Source organism: Lynx canadensis, chromosome D2, assembly GCF_007474595.2.
Source record: "Lynx canadensis isolate LIC74 chromosome D2, mLynCan4.pri.v2, whole genome shotgun sequence".
NCBI classification, from domain to species: domain Eukaryota; kingdom Metazoa; phylum Chordata; class Mammalia; order Carnivora; family Felidae; genus Lynx; species Lynx canadensis.
This window is the reverse complement of record NC_044313.2, coordinates 13,252,532-13,259,615: the sequence shown is the minus strand read 5'-3', so window position 1 is coordinate 13,259,615 and position 7,084 is coordinate 13,252,532.

Genomic DNA, 7,084 nt, shown 5'->3' with positions numbered 1-7,084 from the left:
GAAGCCTATGGTTCCTACACTCTTCACGCTCTAGCTTTATCCTTCTTGGCTTTACCACTTCTATTTCAGCTGATTTGTTTATTTGCCGTCTATTCTGCTAGACTGCAGGGAGAAATACCGTGTCCCCTGAGTCTAGGGCCCCAGTATGGGGCTGGAAATATATCTGTTTAGTTACTAAGTATGTGCCTCGCTGACCATTGTACCCTTAGAGCCCCAAATAAGCATGTGGCGCACAGTGATAATAATAATAATAATTTGAAAACAGTAAATAGTAAAAAAGTAATAGTGAACAGTAAGACCAGCTAGCACTTGCCACGCGAAGGCCACCGCTCTCAGCTGGGGCTAGATGCTATTATTTAGACCTCACGACAGCCCTACGGGGTAGGTACTGTCATTATCCCAATTCACAGATTAGGAAAGTAAAATACAGACAGGCTAAGTTGCTCCCAGTTACATATATAGTAAGTGCAGCCATTAGGATTCAAAGCAAGGTGGGCTAAATTCAGAGCGTGTGCGATCAGCCACTTAAATACACGAAAGAGGGGCGCCTGGGTGGCTCAGCTGGTTAAGCGTCCGACTTCGGCTCAGGTCCTGATCTCACAGTTCGTGGGTTCGAGCCCCGCATCGGGCTCTGTGCTGCCGGCTCAGAACCTGGAGCCTGCTTCGGATTCTGTGTCTCCCTCTCTCTCTGCCCTTCCCCCACTGGTGCTCTGTCTCCATCAAGAAATGAATAAACGTTAAAAAAATTGTTTTAAAGAAATACGTGAAAGAAAGGCTGGTAACATACGAGTCAGTCATCTCTCCTCGTGACATCATGCTTTGAGAATGAGACAGCTGCCGTCTCTGCTCTACTTACTAACCGACAGTCGTAGATCACAATAGGAGAAACCACTCACCGACATTCTACGGCATCAAACTCCTGCTCCCAACGTCAATAAATACCATGCTATGACTTGAGAGAAAAAAATTAAGTAAAGGTTATGTCTCTGAGTTGCTTACTTAACCCTCAGAGGGTTAAAAGCCACTGGTTTTCAAAAAGAAAACTTCCGCATCCTAATTTATGCGTATCTATCTATCAACTGTCAGTAGGAATGCAAAAGGTCAAGTCAGACTGCACCAATAGGTGTTTCATAAGCTAAATGGTGATAAAGAATTAGATCAGCCAAAAAGCCAACCCAGAAATGGAAATGAATATGCACTTTCAACGAGCCATTCCTCACAGGATATAAATTATAACCGCTCCAAGATATAGTAGGTGTTCACTCAAGTTTCTCCGTGGGCTTTCATAGCCCGTAGACTATGTTTGAAGTAAAAGTTAATAAAAGTCCAGAAACAAATTTGAAGAGGTATGGGTACCAAGAGATTAATTCAGGGTTTGGGTTTTTTGGGGTTGTTTTTTTTTTTTTTTGAGAAAGTACCCTCCACCTTGAATGATTTGGGGATCAGAGAGGAGTGTCATGGCACATCCGGTCTTCAGGAATGCCCGGACGCAGCGTTAAGAGCCCAGAATGTTGAGCACCACCGCCTTCTCCCAGGGGAGGAAAAGAAAAGAAGGAAAAGAAGGTGCGGGGCGGGGGAGGGGAGCCGCGCTCTGGTCTTGGCAGCGGGTAAAACGCAGCTGAAGTGTCCCTTACACCACCAACGAGGCTCGGCAACCTGCAGTCCATCTGGAAAATCGATTTCTCACACACAGTCGGGCACACAAAGCTAAGAGGCCCAGAGCAACTATTCTGACCTTAGAGGCCTGAAGAATATTAGCAGATTCTGTCAACAGAGACCAACTGCAGGGAGGACTTGAGACGACTGCCTGGATCGTTCCAGCCAAAAGCAACGACTCCTCCCTGAATGCTGACTGACGCCCCCCCCCTTCTCCCCAAAACGCAAAAAGTTAGGAAAAAAATATACATGTTGACCAGCGTAACTGACATCATGTGCATTGGTTGACTTCACTGGAAACTCTAGGGCCGAACAGCCTCAGGGATTCCTGGTCCGGGGATCTAAAGGTTACTAGAATTGCAGCTCGGAGTGGTGGGGACGAAGCCAGCGGAGGTGGTCGAGGCCCCACAGGGACCTTCACTGTGAGTAAGGCTGACATTAAAATCGAACCAGGCCGGAAGAGTCACGTTATACCTTGAAGCCAGGCAGGTGACCCCAACGAACAAACAAAGCTTCAATGAGAGGCAAAACCCAGCAATTTTCACTTCATTCCCTTCCAAGACATAACAAATGTTCCAACCTGACCTGACATTTAAACCTTACAATACACCTTACGGGAACGCAAATGCAGCACAGCAAGGATTTCTTCGAAGGGGGTCACTAACAGTTTGACTTTGGAGTTTTAGAGTCAAGTTGGCTTACAGTTACCTAATTACAGAAAGAAATCCCAATCGCTATTCCTTGAGCCCACGACTGGGCTAGATCATCATGGACAATCAGTAAGGGCCTACGAAAGGTCGCCCACGTTTAAAATAGACTAAAACAGGGGCGCCTGGGTGGCTCAGTCAGTTAAGCCTCCGACTTTGGCTCAGGTCATGATCTCACGGTTCGTGAGTTCGAGCCCCACGTCGGGCTCTGTGCTGACGGCTCAGGGCCTGGAGCCTGTTTCAGATTCTGTGTCTCCCTCTCTCTCTCTCTCTGACCGTCCCCCATCCATGCTCTGTCTCTCTCTGTCTCAAAAATGAATAAACGTTAAAAACAATTAAAATAAAATAGACTAACACAAATCCAGAACTGGGTTTAGAGGGTGGATGACTGTCGATTTAAAATCTAGATGCCATTCTTAAATTATTACTTAACAGCTCAGGATTTAGATTCTATGCTCATGAATGAGAGGGGCCCTGGCTCAGTTGGCCTTCCCATGGGAACTCTCCTGTTCCCAGTGGATATGTGGTGCCAGGAGCCCTGCCCTGTCACATGGACCCTTAGACCAGAGCCAACCTCAGGAAAGCCCAGCTTAGCAGATACGGATCAGGCATCAGGCCCCATCTCCCTGCCCCCCCCCCCCCCCCCCCCACGTTTCTAGTGCAACTGTAGTGGACAGTCACACATCTGTGGCAGTGTCTCATGTCAGATGTGTCCTGGAAGGCCACTCATACACAAGAAGGCACAATCCAGAAGCATGGGGGTCCGAATGTCCCTGGGAGCAAACCTCAACCATTGGGAGATGGGGAAATCTGTGGATGAACGTCCTAGCTCTCCCCACCTTCCATTTTGGAAAATTCTGTAGAAATTCCGACTTCTCCCTGGTTCATCCGAGGGGCCCCCCGGCAGGACTGAGGCCTTCCTACCCACAGCACCATTCAGCTCATTACCGCGACACATGCCGGCTTTTCTCCCTGTATCATTTCCCTCTCCCCCACTTCTACTTTCTGGGGACCCTCCCACCAAATTACCTACTGGCAATCCAGCCCTTGTGTCAGGCTCTGCTTTCAAGGGAACCCACACAGGATAGCAGCCAAAAGAAGGCAAGTGGGAAAACACACACGCATGAACGCACACGCGCACACGCACGCGCGGGCACACCCTCAGCATGCACACGCGCGCCCACATATGCACCCTCCCGCGCGCATACACACACGCACGCACACAGAGAGGCACGCGCACGCGCGCACGCACGACGCGCGCACGGTCCCCTGGACCCAGCAGCATCTACTCCTAAACATCTCTGCCATTTGAGCCAACGAACCCCCTTCCCTCTTTCTGTTTTCCTTAAGGCAGTTGGCATTCGTTTTTCACCACTCGCAGTTACAGAGGTCCCCGACAAGACAAGCTCTTGGACATCTCACACAAATAATTACAATGACACTTTCCCACCCGCTCTTGGGTTGTTCAGTTGACAACATCTCCGGGTGTCTGGCACTGGGTTAGCACGATGCCTGGCACATAGTAGGCTCATAGAGCGCGCATCAAATAAATGAATCTCTATAGTGTTGTTTGACTTCCCTCGTTGGGAAGAGACAAGAGGAGGGCTTGGTTGTTTTTATATATCATATGGTGGGGGCTACGGCCATGCTGCACACAGCCACGCCCCTGGCCCCCCAGCACTTCCAGCCACCCCAGCATCCCCCAGAAATCCCAGACCTCTCCATGATCCAGCCAGTAACAGGTTAACACCTGGCCCAGCAGGGGCTCCAGGATCGCGGTTGTTCACATTGGTCAGTTCTGGCCCTACCGATTGTACAATATTAGGAATAATACCCTTGCATAAGGCCTAATATTTTCACTCCCTGTGCTCCTTTAAAATGAATCCTCATAAAGCTCAAAAGTAACGCAGCACATGCTCCTTAACACAAAAGAAACGTTTCTCCCCCAGACCTACCACACTGCTAAAAAAATCAGAGGAAACAGTGTTCTAGATCATTCCTGCATGAATATTAATACTAGTACAATACGCCCGCAGATGTAGTCTTGGGCTTTTCATCTGGCCGCATGATTCACTGAGGAATCAACCGATCTGCAAAACTTTCCCCTCCTTCCTGAACACAGCTCCTCCCGTGAATGCGATGTGTGAGTCTTTCCAATTTTCTTCACCCCACAGCTGGTGCTGTTCATTGGATTTTTTGGCACAAGAGGAACTCCCATCTGTGTCCCAAGTCCAAAATCATCGAGAAGTTTCAGAGTTCAGTGTTTTCATGCATTTTCCTTCCTTAGTTGTCTTTAATTTTCAGAGATGAGGTAGTTCTTCAACCTTAAGAGCCAAATCTAATCATTGGCTCTTTGGAGGCAACCCAGTATATTTCCTCCATACAGTATAGAGAAATAGAGGGGTTCCAGGTCCAGTGACCACAGCCATACCCCGGGTGGGATTCTATAACAGGTATGTCCAGAGAGGGAAGACAGCATGTGACACATGCCCAAGTGTGCCCATGGAAGCCTCGAGAGGGGCGCCTGGAGGGCTCAGTCGGTTAAGCGTCCGACTTCGGCTCAAGTCATGATATCACGGTTCGTGAGTTCGAGCCCCGCATCGGACTCTGTGCTGACAGCTGGGAGCCTGGAGCCTGCTTCAGATTCTGTGTCCCCTTCTTTCCGTCCCACCCATCCCCCTCTCTCTCAAAAATAAACTTTAAATTAAAAAAATCAAAATAAAAAAAGAAAGCAAGCCTCAAGAGAATCCAGCCAAGGTACAGGAAAACGCAGTGTACGAACAGGTGCTCTTAGAACTTGCAACTAAGGAAATAACTAAGGCCAGTCATCTAGGGCAGATGGACCTGCTGAGGAAGAAAAACAAACAAACAAAAAAAACATTCTGCAAGAGAATTGGCAGAAAGTAAGGAAAGGAGAGAGGAAGGAAACAGGAAGTCAGAGTGGTGTTAAAATGAATGTCAGTTTCAGATGAGATGACCCCACATGCTCACTGGCTCTGTTTCTTCTCCACCATCATCCTTCCTCTTGGAAAGAACCTCGTCTTCCCAGGACCCTCTGTTAGTTTCCTGTCGCTGCTGTAACAAACGATCCCCGTTTGGTGGTTTAAAACAACAGGATTTTTTTCTCTCCCAGATTTGGAGACAGGAAGTCGGAAATCAGCGTTCCCTGGGCTGAAATCAAGGTGTCCCAGAGGCCACGCTCTCTGCAGAGGCTCTCGGGAAAGTTCCATCCCTGTCTCTGGCAGCTTCTGGTGCCGCCAGCATTCCTTGGCGTCCCCATCACTCCCAGCTCTGCCCCTGAGATCACTGTGCCTCCTTCTCTTCTGTTGGGTCTCTCCCTCTGCCTCCCTCATACAGACACTTGGAATTGCATTTGGGTCTCGCTCAGCTGACCCAGAATAAGACCTCGACCTCAAGAGTCTTCATGTCATCACAACTGCAAAGTTTTTACCACCTGTAAGGTAAGACTCACAGATTCCCGGGATTCGGACGCGATCTTTTTCCGGGGGCATTTTCAGCCTCCCACAGACTGAATGGCGGAAGCCCCGGGTTTCCCTGAGAACTTGGTGGTGGCTATTCTCGTACATGCCCGTGGTATCAGCCTGCAAGTGTTCGAGAATCGGCCCCTGGGTGCTCTCCCCCAGCCAGCCCCGGGGCCAGCTTAGAAGGACCAGGGGGTTAATGCCGTTGGGCAAATCCAGATGGAGGCCGGAGGACCAACTCTCCAACTTCCTCGCTGCTCAGATGGGACACCTCGCAGATTTTCTAAACTCTCCTCTTTCTCAGTGACACTGAGCACCAGCTGCCCCCCAGGGTAAGGCACCTTCCACTGACTTCCTCGCTTCCTGTCTCGCTTCCCCTCCCCTGCTCATGCTTCCTAGGATGGGATCCCCTATAAACTCCTGCAATCAAGTCAGGGTCCCGGCTTCTGGAGGAAACCCACTGATGACAGAGCTCAGGTCCTGCCTGGGGCTTGCACACCACCTCCGGGCAGCACGGGAGGGCCAGAGTCAGATTGCACTTACCTTTCTACCAACGGGCCACTGAGATTAGGTGCTCGCGGGGCAAAACCCAGCTTCACAAACCGTTAACTCAGACCCCGAGGGCTAGGGCTCTGGAGTCACGTGACTTGCCCCCCCCCCCCCCCGCGCTGCGCAGACAGATGGTGGTGTTGGGGGGTGAGGGGCGGGCATCGAACTCTCTTCCAGCAATACCCTAAAAGGGGAGCTGACATATTAAGAATTCAGGACGCTCGCCCCCGATTCCTTTCATGTTGGAGGATTTCGCCGTTCCTTCTGAATGCAGACCATGATAGTGTTAATCTCATATAAATAGAAAACAGCCCCAAAATGTATAATAATTGCATACATCCCTCCTTTTGTCAACTTTTTGATTTAGCGCAACTTGCCGCGGAGCCGGATTTTATTGTATTATGATACGACAGTAATCTTTTCCGAGGCTTTCACTTTATTTTGTTACATTTATCTAGCGCGCCAGATTCACACTCCCACAGTAACCATATGGGGGAAAGCCACAAAAGCTGTTAAGTACATTTAATTACTGTTTTGATGAGCTCATATTTTAATTATGTTTATTGATTCTGTGTATATTGAAATAGTTTTAGCATTTCCAGAAAAAAAAGGGGGGGGGAATCAATATGCAGAAATTACTGAGCATTTCATGATTGTGTGTGTAATTAAAACTTTCATAAACTATTTCTG